At 40.2% G+C, this 24,570-nt stretch overlaps 1 pseudogene; it reads left to right on the top strand.

The window, feature by feature from the left end:
- Positions 1–8,133: 8,133 nt before the first annotated feature.
- Positions 8,134–21,356, top strand: LOC138930077 (poly(A) polymerase alpha-like; annotated as a pseudogene).
- Positions 21,357–24,570: the final 3,214 nt, after the last annotated feature.

Raw genomic sequence — 24,570 nt, 5'->3', positions numbered from 1 at the left:
AGAACATGTGCAAGCAAAGACAGAAATAACAGCTGTTTAAATAAGTGCATAATCACACATATAAATGGCAGCTAGAACCTGTCCCTCTGCGAAAAGAACAGCCAAATCCTGCTTTGAAGTCTGGAGGCGGGGCAGGTATGTGCTGTCTGCCCCTAGAGCTCCTGAGAGCCACTCTCTGCTCTTCCCCGGGCCCCAGGGGGCTGTGCCCTGCAGTGGGCATCTCCAGGCTCCTCTGCACTCTGCCTCTGCCAGGAGGTGTCAGTAGGCGTTTGGAGGGCAGAAGACAGCGAGGTCATGAGTGTATTTCTCTCACCTCCTCCTGGCTTGGGCACCTCCACAACTACAGCTCTACCCAGGGCCCCTTCCTGCAAAGCTCCAGCCCTCAACCAGCTGTCAGAACACCTTTCGCTTCAGGTGTGGTAAAGGCTTCTGTTTCTGCAGGCCCCTGGGTGCCTCAACAGCCCCTGGGCTTCCCTGACCCCGTCTCACTCTGTGAATAGCCCTACACTAAAAGAAGCATCCTAAGAGATCATCATGTAAACCACTTCCTCGGTTTTTAACAGATAAAATTAGTCAAACATCATACAACCGTTGTTAAATTAGGATTAGAATTTGCCACTGGACCTGCAGTCTAGGCACTACCCTACACCCCGCTGCCATATTTCCATATGGAAAGAGACTCGGGAGCAGGGTAATAGTAGCAAGAGGTAAAGTCATGGAGCATCTGTAATGAGAAAGTATGAAGGGGCAGGAGGAGAGGGATGGTCTGTGCACCTGCATGGGGTCAGCAGCACAATGTTGAAGGCTGCACCCCATAGATGTGGAGAAATGCAGTCTTCCACGGAAAAGCGCTCATGCAGCTTCCATGCCTCCTCCCACAAAGGTCAAAGTCCACCTTCCTTTTGAAGACTTCCTGGAACTGAAGCCACCAAACAAAATTAAATTCCCATAGACTTTACTGCTCCTAATGTTGTTGTTAGGATCAAGTGAGATAATGCATGTTGGGATGCTTTGTAGAAAGGGACAGATTTATGGTATTATTAATGAGAACCATCAATTACAGATGAGAATGCTTACCTCTGAGATGTGGTGTCTGTTTTGACAAAAAAGGAAATGTGTAAAAGATGCTGCTATCTTAACCTGTAATTAATACTCCTCATCCTTCCTCAAAGGGCTCCTTGAATGAAGGGGCTTGATGAAGAAGGAGTAAATAAACTTAAATTGCCTTAGACTGTCATCACAACATTGGCTTCGGTGTCTGTTTTCACCTTGATTTATACATCTTGACCACAGTCTGTGGTACAGAATTTTCTTTTATAAAACAAACTGAGGATGAGTTGGTTTCATAAGACTCCAGGAGGGTCTGTGCAACAGGCCGGGAGAGAGTCTTTCTGACTGCTGAATTCCAGAGCATAGCTACAGCCTTTGCTGAGTTGTCAGTGTTGGACAGATTACATCACTGCCAGGAGATTTTCAACAGCCCTCCAATAAAACAGCTCTGACAAAAACGAGGATTTACTCAATGATAACTTTTCAGGGAATCACTTGACTCAGAACTGGCAGAGTCAGCTCTGAGAGAGAGAGAACAGATCTTCCCTGAGCTGTGCTTCACCCAGAAGCAGCTGGCGAGAACTTTCAAACTCTGCCTCACAGAGTGTGGCATCCACAGCCTGAACGAGATGCTGGGTCCCTCAAACCAGTAACTACACAGAGTTCCCAGCACTCAGGCAGCGCTTTCCATCTGAGCTAAGGACCCTGAAGCGACTTAGAGAAGCAGTCTGCACAGTGGAGAAGGAAGCCCCAGGTTCAGGGAAGTCCACTTTCCCCTCTAGAGCCTTGAGAAGAAATACAGGCTGCAGAGACAGCCCACTCGCTCTCAGGATTTACTCTCAGGAAGTCCTGCCAGTTCACCGACTGAGAGTGGGTGAGATCATCTGCAAGGTGCTCTCTGGAAACAGACTGGTTACGTGGAAGACAAAGTTTTCTCCATCAGGTCCTTGCCACAGGACATGGGCACGGCTCTCAGACAGAGCTCTGCTGGCTGCTCCTAGACAGAGCATGCCTGAAGTCCGAGGTGGGCACCGCGTGAGCTCAGCGGCTACAGCCACTCCCGGATGTCTGTGGGGACGAGCCTGTGGGTCTCCATCCACACAAAGCTGCAGCAACATCAGCGTGTTTGCCAGGAAGCTGTCAGCCCACTTCTGACTTAGAAAAGACCCCCAAAGCAATTGACTTTTATTCAAAGGCCACAAAACTGCAATGCTGATCTAACTCGAATGAGGGAGTGGAGCACTTTAGTTTGGAGGTGGACTTTTAGGGAAGTCAGTCTTGTTGCTGGTATGTGTTAGTGAGTTCTGTGAAGTTGGGCAGCGGGCACCAGTCAGTGGAAGAAAGGCCATAGGCTACACGTTAAGGAAACATTTGCCTTCGGAGCAACGAAGTTTTACAGGCTGTTAGAGGCCTATCAGAGAACATTTGATCATTTGCCTGCTGACCATATGGTAACCTTGTGTCACTCTTAGAAGGGTTAGGTCAGGGACTTGAGCATCCCCCCACCCCCACCCCAGACTGATTGTTCCCAGGAATTCGACACCATCAGGGTATGTCTGACCTCAGGGTCTTAGCTAAAATCATCAGATCTCAAGAAGGTCTTCCTAAAGAGCTTGCCCTGCAGGTTTTCAAGTCAGGATAGCTGTGGCCCACACCCCTCATCTGCCCCTCCACTCCTTTCATTGGCAATGAGTCTCTGAAAGGTCTGCACTCAGGTTGCATCTCTCCTCAGCTTTCCTTGTGGGTGAATGCCCCCCCCCCCCCCATACACACGTCTGTCACCGTACTGGAACGTGACACTGTGACTCTGTTTATGAATGTGTCTTCCTAGTGAGAATTCCAGTTCTTTAGAGGAATGTGTGCTTAACCTTAACCCCAGATGTAGCTCATAGAAAAACAAAATATTTATGAAAGGAAGGAAGAAAAAGAGTGAGGGAAGGAAAAATTACAGAACTATTAGTAATGGCAGTTGTCATCATTTATTGAATTCTTACTGTGCAGTAGGAATGACCTTACTTGCTTTATAATTATTTTCTCATGAAAGTCTCAGAGACATTTTAAGGTGTTATTGTCCCTCTTGCAGTAGAGAAAACTGCACTCAAGTATGAAACTTACCTCAGCTTACAGAAACAGAAAAGTGGTGAAATCTACATCTGAGGTCAGTTTGGACTAATTCTAAATCCTGTGTTCTTAATCTATCAAATTCAGAAAATACCAGAGCCCAGAGAATTTGAGAATCTTACCTGATCCCATAACTAGTTAGCGGGAAAGTAATGGAAGATGCCTTGTTCAGTAACCAGGAAGAGGCAATTTAGACTCTTCCAAGCTAGATCTGCCAGGAGATCTAGCAAGATTGCCAGGAGAAATATCAATAACCTCAGATACGCAGATAGCAACACCCTTATGGCAGAAAGTGAAGAAGAACTAGAGCCTCTTGATGAAAGTGAAAGAGGAGAGTGAAAAAGTTGGCTTAAAGCTCAACATTCAGAAAACTAAGATCATGGCATCTGGTCCCATCACTTCACGGTAAATAGTTGGGGAAACAGTGGAAACAGTGGCTGACTTTATTTTTCTGGGCTCCAAAATCACTGCAGATGGTGACTGCAGCCATGAAATTAAAAGACGCTTACTCCTTGGAAGGAAAGTTATGACCAGCCTAGTTCAGTTCAGTTCAGTTTAGTTGCTCAGTTGTGTCCAACTGTTTCCTACCCCATGAATCAACAGCACGCTAGGCCTCCCTGTCCATCACCATCTCCCGGAGTTCACTCAGACTCATGTCCATCGAGTCAGTGATGCCATCCAGCCATCTCATCCTCTGTCGTCCTCTTCTCCTCCTGCCCCCAATCCCTCCCAGCATCAGAGTCTTTTCCAATGAGTCAACTCTTCGCATGAGGTGGCCAAAGTACTGGAGCTTCAGCTTTAGCATCATTCCTTCCAAAGAACACCCAGGGCTGATCTCCTTGAGAATTGACTGGTTGGATCTCCTTGCAGTCCAAGGGACTCTCAAGAGTCTTCTCCAACACCACAGTTCAAAAGCATCAGTTCTTCAGCACTCAGCTTTCTTCACAGTCCAACTCTTACATCCATACATGACCACTGTCATGGCTAAGGTTTTCCTAGTAGTCATGTATGGATGTGAGAGTTGGACTATAAAGAAAGCTGAGCACCAAAGAATTTGAAGGAGAGAAACAGAACAGGCTCTATCTTGAAAGCAGGACTCCATCTTGGGCTGGACTGTGGACTTTGAGTTATATGCCCAGTATCTATGGAAACAACATACCAACTGGAAAACCAGGCCCCTGGAAGGAAGAGCCCTGGGGCTCTCCATCACCTAAAAGAATACCCTAATTATCTGTGTAACCGAATAGAATCATACATTCTATTATGCTTAGTGGGGAATGACCAGAAGCCTATTGATAATTGTCCACTGTTAACTACCTAGGTTTAAGGCATATGAATCATGGATTGATTTTGATTGTATCTTTCTTTTTTTTTCTGTATTGTAATTTTCTTTTTCCTTTGTTCAGACTAGTTTCAGGGAATTTGGGGAGGTGGGTTTAGACACATACGCTTAGGGTATATAATGTTTTCACAAAAACTGGCCGGGGTCCTTGGCTAAGAGGAGACTCTGCCTTGGGCCCACTGGTGTAATAAACTGCACTCCACTATCTATCTGCATTGTCCTTCTAAGTGAGTTTGTTTCCTGGAATGTATGACTACAACAAATTGATGCTTTTGAACTATGGTGTTGGAGAAGACTCTTGAGAGTCCCTTGGGTTGCAAGGAAATCCAACCAGTCCATCCTAAAGGAGATCAGTCCTAGGTGTTCATTGGAAGGACTGATTTTGAAGCTGAAACTCCATTACTTTGGCCACCTGATGCAAAGAGCTGACTCATTTGAAAAGACCCTGATGCTGGGAAAGATTGAGGGCAGGGGGAGAAGGGGACGACAGAGGATGAGATGGTTGGATGGTATCACCTACTCAATGGACATGGGTTTGGGTAAACTCCGGGAGTTGGTGATGGACAGAGAGGCCTGGCGTGCTGCGGTTCATCGGGTCACAAAGAGTCGGACAAGACTGAGGACTGAACTGAACTGAAGCTAGATCTGTATCTTTGGTTGCTTTTGTTATTATAATCACACATATGGCCTGTCTCAGGGAACCCTGCCCCTCTGACTGACTGTTAAGCTAAAGTGCCTTTGTTCAGAACTCTGTCCACCAGTAGATGGCAAGAAGGAAGAAATTTACACATCCTACTGCCTGAGGCTTGCCATTCTAGGAGATACTTGCAAGATTAAATGGCATTTTTACTTTCTTTCCTCACTTCTCCCCATCTCTGATCCATAAAAGAACCTGGCATCCAGACCCCAACAAGATGATTATTTTGAGACAGTAGCTTGCCATCTTTCCGGTCAGCTGGTTTTCCAAATAAAGTTGTATTCCTTTGCTCAACTCTTTGTCCCTCAGATTCACTGGCTTCTCGTGTGGTGAACAAAGTGAGCTTGGACTCAGAAATAGCTCTAGCACTTAGAAACTTTGAAGGCAAGTGACAGAAATCATAAGAAACTCAGGAAAACTAAAATTTTGTTCTTCAATTGTGTCTTGGATCACAAGAAAAAGATTGAATTCTGGACCTCAGGAACCACTGGAAACTATAGACTTGAACCAGGGCTGAGAAAGTCAGTGGGAATGTTCATCTCACTTCTTGGTCCTCTGCATTTCTGCTTCATTTCTTCTTGCAGATGAATGTTCTCTGCTTCTCAGTTAAATGGTGGAAAAATAGCTATCTCACAGCCCCTGAACAAAATGACTCAGACACACTCACACAAAAAGCGTTAGCTCAGTTCCAGTCTAGCTTTCTATAGATGTGCATTTGATTGGTCTAGACAGCTCTAGATGTCCGCCCTGCTCCAAATGTTACAGGCAGAAGGCTGAAGTCATGAGCTGCTAAGAGAGCTGAAGGAGACACCCTGGTCTCTGATCCTGTGGATTCAAGGATAAACTACTTCTCAAATTAAGAATAACTTTAGAATGGAAAGATACTCTAAAAATCTATTGTAATTGTTCAAACTTCTTACCACTGCTTTTCAACTCTGTATCACATGGTAATCAAACTAAATTTATATTTTTAATTTTTTACATTTTATATTTTTTACTTGATTGACAAATTTTAAGGAGTTTTGCTTATAATGAGGAAACTTGGTAAATTATTATTCTCTGGAAAAATTTTGAAGTGTATTTTTTACAAAGGTTTTTAAAACCTTGAAATTCAAAATTCAAGTTCAATATCCTCGCAAAAGAGCCAAGTACTGTACAGGCAACACATACTATACCTCATCTAAAATATACAAATGGGGGAGGGATAGATTGGGAGTTTGGGATTGCCATGTACACACCACTATATTTAAAATAGATAACAAGCAAGGACCTACTGTATAGCACAGGAAACTCTGTATTCTGTAATGATTTAAATGGAAAAAGAATTTGAAAAAGAATAGAGTCATGTATATGTATAACTACTGTACACCTGAAACTAACACAACATTGTTAATCAACTATACTCTAACATAAAATAAAAATTATAAAATATACAAAGGAAAGCAAAATGTTAAATTGAAAAGTGCCATTGAAAGTTCTGAATTATTTCTCTGGAAGCTTCAGAAAAGACCAAATTATCAAATATTAAACACATGCTAGTCTTTCTGATGGAGAAGGCAATGTCACCCCAATCCAGTACTCTTGCCTGGAAAATCCCATGGAAGGAGGAGCCTGGTGGGCTACAGTCCATGGGGTCGCTGAGTCGGGCACGACTGAGTGACTTCCCTTTCACTTTTCACTTTCATGCATTGGAGAAGGGAATGGCAACCCACTCCAGTATTCTTGCCTGGAGAAAACCAGGGACAGAGGAGCCTAATGGGCTGCCATCTATGGGGTCGCACAGAGTCGGACACGACTGAAGCGACTTAGCAGCAGCAGCAGCAGCAGCAGCAGCAGTCTTGCTGAAATGAAAAAAACTTAGTTCATGTAACAGCTAGGGTTTTTCAGCTAATGAAGAGATTTGTCTCATTTGCAAGAATGAAATTTCTGTAGTGACTATTATGTGTTCTTTCATACATATAATTACAGTTTTTCATATATTATTTTGAGTGCATATTCATTTGAAAATAAAATGAATACCTACTCTTATGTATTTCCTAAGAGAAATGAAAGCATCCTCACACAAAGACTTATATATGAATGTTCATGGCAGCTTTGTTCATAATAGTCCCAAATGAAAATAACCAAAGTGTGTCTCCACTGGTGAATGAATAAACTGATTATATCAGACAACAGACTATGGACTACTACTCAACATTAAAAAGGAGCAAGCTACTGGTATAGGTAAAAATATGAAAAGATCTCAAATGCCTTATGCTAAGTGAAGAAAGTCAGGCACACAAGACTAACATACAGTATGATTCTATTATGGGACATCATCCTGGAAAAAGTGAAACTATAGGAAGAGAAATTAGATCAATGCTAAGGAATTGGGAGGTAGGGTTAGTTATAAAAGGAGATGAAGGAACTTTGGGAAGATGTTAAATCTTATGATTATGGTGGTGGGTGCATGACTTTATAGTTGCCAAAATTTATCAAACTGTGGACTTGAAAATGGCCAATTCTCCTGTATCTAAATCATATCTCAATAAACCTGATTATAAAAATGAAATAAAAGAAATACAAAATGATAAATTAATGAATACAGCATACAAATTTGTTACTCTTAAAACTCACAGAAATAGATTTTACTTACATAACACATACTTTAAGACTGAACTGTCTCCTATAGTCTCATAAGTATTCATTACTTTAAAAATAATGCCTCCTGATGGATTAGACATTGAAGTTACATTGATCAACCTATTTGCTGTCTAAATACTAGAGGAAAACTTTGCAGTTTTGCCTATTTTATAAAAAGCCAACATTTATATCTTCCCCAGGTACAGACACACAAATCCAGGTTATATATGAAGAAATTTCAGAAAACTCTGGTTTCATCTGACATTTAGATATTTCATGAGTAGAGAAGGCTCTTATGTTCATGGGTGCCAGGAGTTCAGCGAAGATTTTCTTGGGTTCCTCAGATCCTGGGGTCCAGCAGCAGTCATTACAAAGGAGAATTGCCTGGGTATTACACTGTGAGGAAGCATACATCCTCAGTACCATGACTCCTAGGAGCACTGGTAAGTGCAAGGTATATATGAGTATATGATTCATATCCTTTGCTAGCTCAGGGAATATAGGCCTCCTTATGAGCAGAACTGTGCTTTTCTGTAGCTTCAGTATTATCTCAAAGACTGTTTTTTTTTTTTTTTCTGGGAAGTACTATGGTCATCAGAATGAGGCACTGAAGGAAGACTTCTGGCAAAAAGAAACTTCCTTTATTGGGGCTACTTTATTGTGCATTGTCAATAACTCATCCAATGAAGAGACACCAAAACAAGAAATGAGCTTCAAGGACTTCCCTGGTGGTCCAGTGGCTTAGACTCCATGCTCCCAATGCAGGGGGTTTGGGTTTGATCTCTGGTCAGGGAACTAGATCCCACCTGCCACAACTAAGAACCTGAATGCTGCAACTAAGACCTGGCACAGCCAAATACATAGATAGAAAGGTATTTTTCTAAAAATGACCTTCAGGTCTCCTGGCCCTGGTTCTCTGAGGCCCACCCCCATGCTGGTCTTCCTGAGAGAGAATGGCTGGCACCTGAGAACAGACACAGGAGGAAGAACTGGACACCTTGCAACACACATGTTATGAATATATTTGTTTTTCCTCCAAAATAGACTTTTATGGTATTAATTAGTACAAACAACTTTTTAAGACAGTTGTCTGACAAAGGACAGAGAATTTCTCAAGCAATATACAGCAGAACACCATGCTAATCCAAGGTAATTGTTGAGTCCAGGCTCTTTGTCTCTTTTCTCCTGGGAAATGTGTTTTGCCACAAGCTACCTTGGTTCTCTTTGGACTATTGCACTTCCATTTTCTTTTCTCAAACATCCGGTATGCTCTATTTGCTCATTTTCTTCCTTCTTAACTTTAACGTGACTTTTAGAGAGGAAATCCCCAGCCTCTGGGATCTAATGTCTGATGATCTGAGGTGGAGTTGATTTAATAATAATAGAAATAAAGTGCACGATAAATATAATGCAATGTGCTTGAATCATCCAGAACCTACCCCCCACCCCCCGCAACTATTGGCCCACGGAAGACTTGTCTTCCACGAAACTGGTGCCAAAAAGGTTGGAGACTGCTGTTTGACAAAATTCTCTCTCCTCTGTGATTAGTGTCATGCAGTAATTAAGAGAAGAGGCTCTGGAATCACATGGACCTTGGCTTGAATCGTGATCTCACAAATTACTACATAATCAAGTAATTTACCTTCCCTATGCCTGCAAGTTAAGAACAGCACATGGATTATAAAGCTATTGTGCAGGCATGCTCAGTCAGATCCAACTCTTTGCAACACCATGGACTGTAACCTGCCAGGCTCCTCTCTCTATGGAATTCTCCAAGCATGAATACTGGAGTGGGTAGCCATTCCCTCTTCCAGGGGATCTTCTCAACCCAGGGATCAAACCTGCTCTATTGCGTCTCCTGCATTGGCAGGCAAATTGTTTATCACTGAGCCACCTGGGAAGCCCACATAAAGCTATTATGGGGATTTAAAAGATAGCCCATGTAATGTGTTACATAGTCTCAGGTACATGATAGGGACTCCGTAAATGTTACCTTTTTGCATTCTCACTGCATCTCTTCAGCTTCTGCCTCCAGTTCTGATTGATAAATTATTTTCTGACTCTCTGTGTTCAAATTCTTGACAAAAAAAATCAGGTTGCCATAACTCTCCTATCAAACCACACAGCTACACGACTGTCCGTGGATTAATGACACTTCAGTCAGATGCCCTCTCCTGACAACCTCACCATGGCCCGGACATGAGTTTAGGTTACAAAATCTGCTTATCAAAGAAGAAGAGGCTAAGAGGAAAGCAGTTTCCTGATAGAAAATCAGGGCTGATTGGTATTGACCAGCATCATGGAAAAAAAATCTTTATAAATTCAGGGTTTCACAATATTAAACCAATGTTTCTTTGTATCAGAAATGATCATGGTAAATGCTTGCTATTGGCTTTGATGAGTTTGGTTGGTAGGGTACATCTGTCTACTTAAGCCTATTTATTTTGAGAATTTCTTTTGTAATACATCAATATAATAATAACAATTAATTCAAAGGCAATTCTAGAAATACAAAATAAAATTGCTTCCATGAAACTGTCTCACAGCAATCAGTCTCTGACCTGGCAGTGGATAAAATTAATGTGAACTCTATCTGTCATTGCCTGTGTAGTGAACATCTTCCTGAAGGTAAATTGGCTTCACACAGCAGACAGGCATGCCAAAAATTATCCACATACACCTCCTAGAAAGGGGCATGGGAGCTCAAATTCAAATGAAACCATCTGTGCGGAGAGGTCTGTGAAGCTGATGGGTATGTTATTTACAGGCCAATTCTGTGAGGCTTGCTGGCTGAGTAATTAGGACAATTGCTACTCTGGCCTTTAGCCCCTACTCTGACTTAGCTCACAAAATTTATCTACCCAAATAGACAAGTTCTCCACCACTCTTCTGATCAAGTGCAAAGCAGTCTATTCTAAGGCGTAACTTTATTGCCAAATTGTCTACTCTGATTTATTTCTTTGTAGTTCATTTTAAAACTATGATATTAGGAGATAACTTTTGAAACTCAATTGTTAAAGGCAGCAAGACACTAGGGTGAATTCATTCATTCACCCATTCATTTAACCAATGCTTTCCAAAGATCTGCTTATGGTAGATCTTATTTCAAATGCTTGAGATACATCAATAAACAAAACTAAAAAAATCCTAGAGCTTACCTTCTATGCAGACCAAAAATAAACAAGATACGGACTTCCCAGGCAGTCCAGTGGTTAAGATTCTATGCTTCCACTACAAAGGACATGGGTTCAACCCCTGGTCAGGGAATTGAGATCTTGCATGCCTTGTGGCCATAAATAAAATAAAATAGAATGGAATAGATAAACAAGTAAAATATAGGATATGATAGAGAGTGATCAAGATTAGATTTTCATATTCTTTTTTTAAGAGCAGCAAAGGAAGAAACACTTTCATTCTTTTTAAGGTAGAAGAGTGAAAGTGAAAGTGAAAGTGAAGTCACTCAGTCGTGTCCGACTCTTTGAGACCCCATGGACTGTAGCCTATCAGGCTCGTCTGTCCATGGGATTTTCCAGGCAAGAGTGCTGGAGTGGATTGCCATTTCCTTCTCCAGGGCATCTTCCCGATCCAGGAATTGAACCCAGGTGTCCCGCATTGCAGGCAGATGCTTTACCTCTGAGCCACTAGGGAAGCCCCTAGAAGGGTAGGTTTAACATTAATAAGACTGGAAAAACCCTGGATAGAAAATGAAAATCTCTCACAGGGACAAATTTATCTGTTGGTAAAAACTCCCCAGTGGCTTATAGCCTCAGGCAGAACAAAGTCAAAGGCCTCAAACCAGTCAAATCCACCAGAGAGGGAGTGAATTCTACTGAAAGTCAAAGGATATCTTAGGTAAGGCCTTAAAGTAAATGAAAGCAAGGAACAGATCTAGAAACCTGGTCACCAGAAGAGGAGAAAATATCAAGTATGTACTGAAGATAAGGCCAGACAGAAGAGCAGACAAAGCTGAAGACAGTCTCCTACTAGGAGCTCAGAGATAAGTTAGGAGTATTTGGGGACCAGATCCCTAAACAGGATCTCAGCAATAGGAGGCAGAATCCAGCCAAAGAACTTGAGAAACAATTTGGAACAACTCAGCCAAGCTAACCTTAACTCTAAATCAATAGTCACCCTCAACCGGGAACTTTGAAAAATGTTTTAGGGACTTCCCTGGCAGTCCAGTGGTTGGGACTTCACACTTTCAATGCAGGGGGTGCAGGTTCAATCCCTGCTCAGGGAAATAGGATCCCACATGCCCTTCATGGCTTGGTCACAAAAAAAAAAAAAAAGAAAGAAAAAAGAAAGAAAAAAGAAAAGAAAAGAAAAATGTTCAGGGCAGAAGTCAATTCATTCTGTCTCGGACTGCTGGTAAAGGAAGGGAGGGTGGCTTTGACAGTAATTTCAAGGATGATATTTAAAATTCTTCACAACCAGTATTATAGTGTAGATCCAAGCAGAATGGAAATGGATCTTAATGCTGGAAAGGATCCTGGAAGGCAGGCCCAGGCATGCCGCCTTAGTTGCTGAGTGGATCATATGGTATTGAGGGGGGATGTCTAGGGCAATGACAAAGAGGAGGTCTGGGGGCTCAGGGAAGTGGCTGATAATTAGCTGGCACTCTAACACCTCAATATATTGATATAGTTTGCCCATCTTTTGGGTACTCTAAATCCGAGATCCTTGAGGAAGATTTTTGATGACAAAGTACTTTGTCCAGTCAGAGCACTTTGATCCACGTAGAGTGCAGCATAGGACTTCCCTTTTGGTACAGTGGATAAACAATGCACCTGCCAAGGCAGGGGACCCGGGTTTGATTCCAGGTCCAGGAAGATCCCACATACTGTGGAGTAGTTGAACCCCTTTGCCACAACTGCTGAAGCCCACGCACCTAGAGCCTGTGCTCTGCAACAAGAGAAGCCACCACCTTGACAAGCCCACGTACTGCAGCAAAGAGTGACCCCCACTCATGAGAGGCAGTCTGTGCACAGCAAAGAAGAGCCAGCAAAGCCAAAACTAAATAGAAAAATAAAATCTCTCCTCTCGCTAGAAAAAGAGAGAGAGTGCAGCGTAGTCATTAGAATACACAGTTCTGGCCAAGTCACTTGCAGGCTGTGTCTCTGGCATGTTCCTCATTCTCTGCAAGCCCTGGCCTTCCAGTCATGAAATGGGATGGTGACACCTACTTCATGGGGTGTTGTGAAGATCAAAGGGATAGGGAAATGCCCAGCCTAGTGACTTCTACATAGAAACTGAGCAGTCATTCTTGGAATAGCGTTGCCGTGGAAGGGACCTAGATTAGATCTTGGCCAGTTCCCTGGGACATAGGAGAAAGCTGAGGTCCTGGGATGCTGTCACTTCCTTGTGGTCAGCCAGGAGTTTAATCACAAGCTCAAAAGAGGAACACAGGCTTCCTGGCTCCCAGTGGAATGCTTTTCATTCTATGTTACACTGTTTCTTTTATCCTTTTACAAATGATGTACCATAGCTTTGTTCCCGTGGTATGTTAATGTGTTCATATTAGTAACTTTTTGCTGTAGACAGGTAGAAGAAGAAGAAGTGAAGTTGCTTAGCCGTGTCCAACTCTTTGCCACCCCATGGACTATAATCTACCAGGCTCCTTTGTCCATGGGATTTTGCAGGCAAGAATACTGGAGTGGGTTGCCATTTCCTTCTCCAGGGGATCTTCCCAACCCAGGGATCGAACCGGGTCTCCTGCACTGCAGGGAGACTCTTTACCATCTGAGCCACTAGGAAGAACAGGTAGGAAGAGGGAAAAATAAACATAAAATGAGATTGTACACATAAAGGATAAAACCTATAGAGGAATGCTTAATGAAGGGCTTGGGTGTGTGGTGTGGGGCTTCAATGAAAATAGCACACATATAGGCCATGAACTCATTCTTTCCAGAAAGATTAGTCAGCGTGATGCTCGCTGTCTATTGTCCTCACAAAGACTTTCCGGTTATTCTCTAAGCTGACTGTCCAGAAGTTCAGGTAGGAGGTATGTTCTGACAAAACACAGACAATGCTGCCCTGGGAACCGTTGCCTGGAAGTCTGCCGAGAATCTGCATTTCTGTCTCTCGCTGGCAGTTTCACGATGATGTTTAGAAGCAGCGATGTGAAGTGAATAGCCACAGAGTGGAGAGTTCTCCCATCAAGTTAGCATGACCCCTGACAGCTGGGGAAGCAAACTCGCTCTTAAAGAAAACTGCCAAAGGGTCACCCTGCTCCAGCTTTTCCTTAGTTACCCAACACCAGCACATGGGTTCGTGTGTGGAGACAGCAAAGGAAACAAGCCCCAGGCCCAGACTTTAGCTGCCTTCCCTTTTCCTGCCTCCTTCCCAACCTGCAGACCTGTAAGTGAGCAGCTCCTCTGAGGGAAGATGCAATGTGGTTCTGTGGTTCACTGCTGTGTGTGTGTGTCTGAGGGAAGTTGAGATGTGGTTCCGTGTTTCACTGGTGTTTGTGTGTGTATGTAATTTTTCCAGAGACACAAACTCTTCATAGTCACTAGGGCAGCAGGACATGTTCTACCTTCCAAGAAACAGAAGAAGCAGTCACAATCTGTCAGAAAACAACTGTTTGCCAAAGAACTCCTTCCCAGAAGCACTAACCTCAGTTTAATATGTTATTGATTTTCTAAACTGTTAAGTATGGTTTATAATGGCAATAACCTACATGATACCACTCATTACATCAGTTAATACCTAGTTTATTAGAACATTAACTTTCAGCACAGGCAATTAACTGGCAAACTGATTGTGTGTGTGTGTGTGTGTGTGTGTGTGTGTGTGTGTGTGAAAGAGAGAGTCTTACAATGAGAGATTTCCAAGTGTATATTATTTTTAAATGGCTATGGGAGCTTGACAGTGTAGCCCAAACTCTTCTTTTCTTCCTAGAAGCAACAGTCCAGTACTATGAAAGTACGAAACGCCCCTGACATTAGTGAAGTAATTCACAATTAGCCATTGGAAAATCATGTACATTATTGAACAAATATTACTACTAATGGGAAGATGTGCTTGTGTATACAAACATACACATGTGGAGAACTTGGGAATAGGGTAAGGAAGAGTTCTGAACTATGCAAAAACATTAAGTGCTGCTAGATCACTGGTGCAAGGTAAGATTCAAGTTTATTCCTTTATAGGGAGGTAGCATGCATATTTTTCTACTTATCTATACTCATACAATGCTTCCCTTGTGGCTCAGACGGTAAAGTGTCTGTCTGCAATGCTGGAGACCGAGGTTCAATCCCTGGGTCGGGAAGATCCCCTAGAGAAGGAAATGGCAACCCACTCCAATACTCTTGCCTGGAAAATCCCATGGACAGAGGAGCCTGGTAGGCTACAGTCTATGGGGTCGCAAAGAGTCAGACATGACTGAGCGACTTTACTTACTTACTTATACAATAATTTTTTCTAATGCTGTTTATGAAAAATTATTTTCTCAGTAAACTGTATATATATTTATATATATATATATAGTTTATATATAATCTATATGAAAACACACATGTGCCTGAAGAAGATGCCTTGATATCATTGTATTTTTTAAGTATTTGGAGGAGACAAGACATCCAGAATGGTAGAGTGAAAAGACTGGCAGATGCTCTACTTAACATACAATAATACAACTGGACAGATTGTCAAAATAGTCATTTTAATATTATTGGAGATTTATCAAAGTGAAAGTCGCTCAGTTGTGCCCGACTCTTTGTGACCCCATGGACTGTAGCTAGCCAGGTTCCTCTGTCCATGTGATTCTCCAGGCAAGAATACTGGAGTGTGTTGCCATGCCCTCTTCCAGGGGATCTTCCAGACCTAGAGATCGAACCTGCATCTCTTATGCCTCTCCGGCATTGGCAGGAGGGTTCTTTACAACTAGCGCAAGCTGGGAAGCCCCAAAGTCAAGGCACACAGGTCTGAAGTGGTAGGCCCAGGATTTGAACCCAAGCCACCTAGCTCCAGGCCCCCTGCCCTAACCACTACGCCATACAACCTCTAAATTTACAAAAGGCATACAACCATCTGCAAAGCATTTGATTATGCTTTAAAAAACTGCTGAAATTCAGGCTTCGGGTACAAACAATGTCAGCCTATGACATTTTCACCTGTACCTGCTTCCTGTCTTCCCCTGCCTCTCACTAAACTTATCCTGGATGAAAGCCATAAAAATCAGGTACTTCACTGCCAATTGAGGCTAATCTAATTTGATAACTCACATACAGGGACCTTTTTCTGAAATAGTAGCTATCTTGGTGACAAAAAATAAGGGAAGGGCAACATCACAGCTATCTAATTTGTGATACTGGATGAAACAATTTACCATACAACCCAACAATTTCACTCCTAAGAGTCTACCCCAAAGAGATGAATATATAGGTCCGCACGCAAACTTATACACAAATGTTCATAGCAGTATTATATATAACAGTCAAAAAAACTAAAAATAACCCAAATGTTCATCAGTTAATGAATGGATAAACAAAATGTGGTCTATACAGAAAACAGAATATAATTCAACAATATAAAAGAAGGAACTACTGCTACATGTTACACCATAGAAGAATCTTTTTAAAAATAGCTAAGTGAAAGAAGCCAGTTCAAAGACCACATGTTATATTACTTTACTTATGTGGAATGTCAGGAAAACACAAATCTATAGAAACAGAAAACAGATTAATCATTGCAAAGTAGGACTGTAGAATTTATTTAAATGAGCAAATGGGATCATTTTAGATTGTGATTATGGTTGTGCAACTCTATAATTACCAAGAAGCATTTAATTGTACACTTAAAAAGAGTGAATTGTATATAAGTGTACCTGAATAAAGCTGCTAAAATTGGTATACTATGGTGTGTGAAAATATGAGTAAGAATACTAGCACTAACACAGAATAATCATTAGTTCTATTGTAATAATCTAACTTTTCTTGAAGTATGAAGTATCTTGAAAAAGCATTGTAAGATTCTAAGTAAGTTTTATAAAGCAAGCCTCTTATTGCTTCATAATATACTAAAATAGAAACTTCTGAGAGCTCCATTATTTCCCTTGGTATATCTTAAGAAAGTCTCCCATTCAGAAATGGTCTCATAAATCATGATAATAATAACTTCAGATAGTTATAGGAGAATCTATTCTGAAATTATAAGATGTGTAATTATATAAACTACATACAGGATGTAGGAAAAATACAGGATTTCTTCCACATTTCAGCTATTGAAAGAGAAAAATAATTGCTAATAATTTACTTTGGCATTAACTTGGCATTAGACAATGCACTGAACAAAAGAATGAATACTATTTCAGAGAGTATCTACCAAGTTCTCCTGAGATTAATGTAATTGTCAATTTCTAAACTAATTGAGGAACCTGAGACCAGTTTCCTTAAGTTCCTTTTAAAGAGCTTTCTCACTAGAGACTGATCAGATGCTCAGTTTATATACTGTCAGAACAACAGCAGCTCAATAAAATAGTCATTTTGTGTTGAAAAGATTTTTCCTAAAAAGTAGAAGATAAAATTATGGCCAATATGCTTTCTCTTTATTTAAATTTAAAATTTTGGAAGAGCTATTTCTACCTATGAAAGTTATAACATAGAGGAATTTACACATATATGTGTATATCTAAATGAATAGTATTACCTAAAGGTAATGGAGATATGGGAAATTTGATCATACCCTATGGTGCTGGTGACATTGCCAAATGGAAAACAATTTGTCAGTTTGAATCTTGAAACATAAAAATCTTCATGCCTGTGCCTAGTAACTCTCTTTCAGAGAATCAGTCCAAATAACCTGCTCCTTGGGCACTGCTTAAACAGGTGTAGCCCAGGGTACATGTGGATAGGAGAAAGAACAATATAACTCAAAGAATCTTAAATATTTGCTAATTTCAAAGTGCCTGACTGCATCATGATAAAAGAATTGAAAAAGACTAATGTAGGTTAAATCTCTTTCACTTCTGACATATTTTCCACAAAGCCCTCCCAGTTTAGCCTCATTGCTGTGTCAGTCATACCTCATGTGAATTAAAAAGATATTACCAAAAGATCTGGGCAGAATGAGTCTGGAATTGTGGCCCTTAAAGTTAATGTAGAAATAATTGTCACTTCATTCTCATTTTTAAGGTTTTACTCTTTTTAAAGCTTTTGGAACCTTGTGACCTACTATACCTGCCATTGAGCATGTGTGGAGTCCTTATTTGTGTCCCCAAGCTTCGGATAGCTTGTATCAAGCATATCATTTTTGTAACAGGATGATAAATGCAATTCTTCCTGTAGGCTCAGAAAGAGGCCACAAAGGCTGAGAAGAGAACAATAGTTGCCTGGTAACTGCAGGATCTAAGCCAAGGACCTGGCTCATCTATGTAGGATTTACAAAGTGGGTGGCCCAATGCTAGATCTTCCAACATTAATAGATCACCCACCTCCAGATCAGATTAGAACATGAGATTAAAAATTCAAGATATTTAATTTTGTTTTTATTGTTTTGTTTTGTTTTTGTTTTGTTTTATACTTCTTACTGAATTATTGTAGCCAAAAGAGAAGTGCATATATTATAAGTATGCAGCTCAATAAAATCTTATAATTTAAATTTCCCCATAAGGCTAGAATCAGATTAGGAAACAGAACATTACCAACTCCACAGACTGCTCCTTCAAACTTCTTCCATCCAACCATAACACCATTTTTGAACTCTAACATATAACATGGAATAACCTAGCCTATGTTAAGAATTTTATATAAATGGTGTCAGACCGTATACTCTTGTACTTGGCATATCTGTTCAATATTGTGTTTTTGATATACTGGTGTGTACAGTTGTAGAATGATCATTCTCAATGCTAAATTATCAATGCTAAATATATACCACAACTTATTGTTTTCTTTCTATTATTGATGGGTAAGTAAGCAATTTTCAATTTGGAAATATTACAAATAGGGCTTCTAGGAACATATTTTGTTGAACATATATGTGCATGTCTGTTAGATATATGCCTAAAGAGTAGAACTGCTAAGTCAAAGAGAATAGATATGTTTAGCTATAGTATTGGAGAACTGTGCAGAGTTCTATAGTATATAGAACTGTGGTGTTGGAGAAGGCTCTTGAGAGTCCCTTGGACTGCAAGGAGATCAAACCAATTAATCCTAAAGGAAATCAATCCTGAATATTCATTGGAAGGACTGATGCTGAAGCTGAAACTCCAATACATTGGCCACCAGACTCATTGGAAAAGCCTCTGATGCTGGGAAAGATTGAAGGCGAGGGGAGAAGGGGACAACAGAAGATGAGATGTTTGGATGGCATCACCGACTTGATGGACATGAGTTTGAGCAAGCTCCCGGAGTTGGTGATGGGCAGGGAAGCCTGAAGTGCTGCAGTCCATGAGGTCACAAAGAGTCTGACACGACTGAGTGACTGAACTGAACAGAACTGAACTGAGCTGTAGTATATAATAGCAAAGCATTTTCTAGTTATATCAATGTATACTCCTACCTGTAGTATATGAGAGCTCCAGTTGCTGCACATCCTCAAAACACTTAATATTGTCTTTTTCATTTTAGCTACCCTGCAGGGCTTCCCTCATGGCTCAGACAGTAAAGAAGCTGCCTGCAATGCAGGAGACCCAGGTTTGATCCCTGGGTTGGGAAGACCCCCTGCATGGTAACTCACTCTGGTATTCTTGCCTGGAGAATTCCATGGTCAGAGGAGCCTGCCAGGGTACAGTCCATGGGGTTGCAGAGTCAGACATGACTGAGTGACTAACACTTTCACTTTGACTAAGTGATGTAGAAGTATAGAGTAGTGAGGATTTATTTCAAGAAAATTTTAATTGTACTGAGACTTACTTCTGCTCAACTCAAGTGAGAGGAGCTTTGGAATCTATTAAAACTCTTTTTAGTTTCCAAACCTTGAGGAACAAAAGAACAAGCATCTGACTTCTGCTTATGAATTTCAAAAGCAAGATCTATGGCTGGTACCACCTCTTGCTCTTGGCAGAATTGAGAGGGCTGCCCAGGGAGCCAGCTCCTCTTTCAAAAGAAGAGGTGCTGTTTCCCTGGAGACTAAATATGGCCTTGAAAAAAGGATCCAGTTTGGGTTTTCTTAATATTTACTCCAACTCAGAGCGACTGAACTCAACTGAACTGAGAGGACTAGTTGGAATACATAGGAAGCCCAATTACAAGCAGATGAAAGCCAAGAGGCCAAAGGTAAAGTTGTGTATAGTCAGCCAGACGAAAGGCATTCCCCTAATCAAGGAGTTAAAATGGGAGGTCTTCAACTGGAAAATTACTGAAGATCCAAGAAATGCTCTCTGTGAGAAGGAAAGGGGTATCTTTAAAAAAGTACTATTACCAGAGTACCCCAACACAATTCTGAATGAACTAACCACTTAAACTTGTGTCTTTTCCACCATCGCCCTGGGGTGAGCCATGTAGTAATTAGCAAACAACTAAGAGAAGAAGCTAGCTCCTATTCTTGTCCTTCTGCAGGCTTCCAGTACTGGAGGAGGTCTATGCTTAGGAAGGAGAAAAGGGTGAGTCTGAATAAGTATGGCATTCGAAATAACACTTATTAGACTGGAGTTAAGTTATTATGTGATGAACTTGTAGATGCTTTAAAGAGATTAAAATACTTTTTTTTATTGGTTAAGAGGGACTGGAAAAACTAGGGGGCACGTGAAGAATTTCATCCAGGGGCAGAGAGAAAACTGACTCAGAGTAGAATTAAAAAGGGGGGGGGGTTAGAATGAGAAGAATAAGGAAGAATTTCACATAATCCAAGCGATTGACTTAATGTTTAAAAACCCAAAAAACTCTAATAAGCTCATTGTTGATCCTCCTGATGGTATTCATTTTTTGCAGATACAGTTTATAAGCAAGCAATAAACAGAAAGACTTTTGAAACTCATGTGGAAAGTGCTATAGTGCCTGTAAAACCAAATCAACCTCAACTACTACCTAATCACGTGTTTCAGAAAAAAAGGCAGAATCATTCAATCGATGGTGTTAAAGTGACATCTCTGAGTGACAACAGCTTCTGCTTATCAATGAACAGTGATAACTGTCAGCTTGTGTCTTAACTTGAAGACTGGTCCATTGAACTATTCTGACAACTCTTGGGACAGAAACAGTTCTACTCCTGTTAGAACAGCAGGATGTGTGACCAACATACAGGCTACTGAAGTTTCTGAGTCACAGGTAAATTTCAGTAAAAGTTCAAAAGGTCGCATAGAGTGTAAAGATTCCTATTCCTATTTCACCACCACCAAAGCCTAAAGTCTTTAGAGTCTATTTTTCAACAAGTCTGGTAAGACAACCGTATAGGCCTTCAGGGAAAGTAGACAAAAAAAATCTACCTAATCCTGTAGTAGGAGTGAAGAGGACATCCTCACTTCATAAAGAAGAGCATCTCAAGGAAACCAAAACAGAAGAGAATACAACAAGTGAAGATGCTAATGGTCTTCTTTTGAGTGGGCATGGGCAAACAGAAATAAAGGAACAACTGTATATTTAAAAAATGCAATTTAACTGGAAACTAAGATACTTCTTTTTTGACTTATCAGAAAACATAAAGTACAGACTCCTCCAATATCCCTGGTCTCCCAGCAAATTCTATTCCAGTTACGAAGCAGTCAATAAATCTGAAATTTAACTGGTCAAAATACAGCTAACTTCAGGGGTTCATAAACAATATCTGCCAACTTAATATGTTGTCTTTACATGCTAAAAAAGGAGAATAGAATGAACAAGATTAGAAATGACTGAAAAAGGACTTAGGTTTTTTGCTGACCTCCCTGTCTGGGCTAATCAGCATTTATTAGGAAGTCCTAATTTGTAAGTGCAGAGCCAGGTATGCAATTATTAATTTGTTATCAACTGTATGAAGGATGGCATAAATTGATAAACCTATTCTTTCTTAATCTTAACAAAGAAAACTAACAGATTTTTCCAAATAACATATGGTATGAATTCTCCATTGTTCACCATTCTATCATATGTGTATTTTTCATGATAAATTGAAGTTATTCAGTCTCTCCCTCTGTCTTTCTAAATTAACTTTCCAAAGTTAGAGTATAGTCTTTAATGCCCTTCTGAAATGCATTAATTGAGGCTTTCTTTTCACCATTACTTGATATTGTCAAATATAGGTACACTATTTCTTCTTCCTACATTCTTGTTCTCTGTAGTTACCTTGCCTTTCCTCCTAAAATCTGAGAAAATATGGTATATTAACAAGTGAAATGCACAATGTCTAGTGTTTTGTGTAGCTATGAATTTAGATCAAAATTGCCAGGCACAGATTTAGTCTTATCATTTTGTTTACACAATGGGAAAAATTCAGCTTATTAAATCTTTCATAGAATTGCACCCAAGCTTTGCCAAATAAGAAAGCTGGACATTTTCTGGGTAGTGACTTTTTACTTCTAATTTTCATAACCTAGAGATCAGGCTGTTGCTTTCACATGATGTTTGTTATATCTCATGAGTGAAGTTTGCTCTGCCTTATAATTGGGGCTGGTGCACGGGGATGACCCAGAGAGATGTTATGGGGAGGAAGGTGGGAGGGGGGTTCATGTTTGGGAACACATGTACAACCGTGGTGGATTCATGTCAATGTATGGCAAAACCAATACAGTATTGTAAAGTAAAATAAAGTAAAAATAAAAATTAAAAAAAAATAAATTAAAAAAAATAAACTCCTTTTGTTTTTCAAGAGCTATATTATAAACAGATGATATAGTTCCTGATTGAAAATGCACTTTAAATACCTCCACACAAACTTGAAAATAAATAAATAACCCAGCAACAACCAACACCAAGGTTAAAGGGAAAAATCAGAATTGAAATAAACTAAATGTTTAGCATTAAAGGAGTTGGGATTGTGAATGTATTTAACTGTGTATTTAAATGTATTTAAATATTTCAAATTTTCTGTGACACAGTGTATAACATTTGTAATGTTAAGAATATAAAAATAAAAGCTTGGAGCTGTTAGTTTAAAACTAACATTAGAGAGCTAAGGATTTAGATTTTACTTTGAATGGTTTGATTAATGATGGTTTGGATTGTCTATACATTTAGAAGTTTTGGTGGGAAATAACTTATAACATTTCTACTAAATGTATTATATCTGTATAGATATTTGTATGTCTCTATATATTGTGTGTATGTGCATGTATATATGTAAAGTTCAAAAGTATTTTATTGCCTATCTCATTGTATACAGTATATTTTGAGTTGGAAAACTTTTTAACAGATACATAACCCTGCTTTGCTGTAGTCTAGAAAAACCCCAAATTATTTTTTAATAGATGTTTTCATGTAGTGTTAATGGGATTATGGGTTATTTTATGGCAGAATGCCACAGTGATAGTTGAATCATCAAATAATTCCTAGACTACTTCTAATATCAATACCTGGAGGTTATTTCTAAGTCATACTTGTAACCCTGGGTCGACTTTATGATGCCCTTAGCTTAACAATCCTAAATTCTTTGAAAAGCTTTGTTAAGGACATAGCCTAGAGCCTTTAAAAAAGGTATAAATAATATTGGTCTCGATATCTTGTAGATAGACCAATGTTTCAAAAAAGATTTTCACAAATTCCTGGTAAAGGCGCTAAAGCAGAAAAAGGAAATCCAGTTCTGATTGTCTACCTTCAATTCTTTTTAAAAATTTTTTATTTATTTTTCTAATTGATCGAAAATTGCTTTACAATTTTGTGTTTGTTTCTGCCGTACACCAACACGAATCAGTCATAATTATATATATATCCCTTGCCTCCCTCCCCTCCCTCCCCTCCCCCATCTCAACCCCTCTAGTTCATCACAGAGCACCAGGCTAAGCTCCCTATACTATCTAGCAACTTCCCAGTATCTATTTTACACGATAGTGTATATATGTTAATGACGCTTTCTCAATTCGTCCCACCCTCACCTTCCCCCACTGTGTCCACAAGTCCATTCTCTATGTCGAGTAAAAAAAAGACGTACAACTTGAGAGTTGTGAGTTAAGTTTTAATTGGGGCAAAGTGAGGACTGCAGTCTGGGAGGCAGCATCTCAGATAGCTCTGAGAGACTGCTCCAAAGTGCCAGTGGGGGAAAGTCAATATATAAGGTTTTCATGAAAAGGGAATTCAATACCATGAAGGACATTTTACAAAAGGCTTTTTGCTAGTCATGAGGATCTGATGTCACCATGAAGGGATTTAGTGCTTCTCTATATATGAGAAGATGCAAGGATTGAGATCATAAAATCTGTTCCTAAAAACATCCAACTATCTAAAGACCTGTCCCACCAGATTCCCTGGAGTAGAGTGCCTCATTCCACCTTGAACTCTGTCAAGGGTTGCTGAAGTCAACAGCTATAGCAGCATGGGGTTCAATCTCCATAGAGGCAGATGGCAAATGTCTTTGTTGTTCAGTCATTGGCAATGCTCTTGGTAAGTGCCAATCTGTAGTTGACATCCACTAGGTTAATCAGTACCATTTTTCTAGATTCCATATATATGTGCTAATATACAATACTTGTTTTTTTCTTTCTAACTTTCTTCACTCTGGATAATAGGCTCTAGGTTCATCCACCTCACTACAACTGACTCAAATTAGTTCCTTTTATGGCTAAGTAATATTCCATTGTATAAATGTACAACAACTTCTTTATCCATTCATCTGTTGATGGATATCTAGATTGCTTCCATGTCCTGGCTATTGTAAATATTGCTGCAAT

Source organism: Ovis canadensis, chromosome X (assembly GCF_042477335.2).
Source record: "Ovis canadensis isolate MfBH-ARS-UI-01 breed Bighorn chromosome X, ARS-UI_OviCan_v2, whole genome shotgun sequence".
NCBI classification, from domain to species: Eukaryota; Metazoa; Chordata; class Mammalia; order Artiodactyla; family Bovidae; genus Ovis; species Ovis canadensis.
Note: the sequence above shows the minus strand (reverse complement) of the source record. Positions and strands in the feature narration are given on the sequence as shown.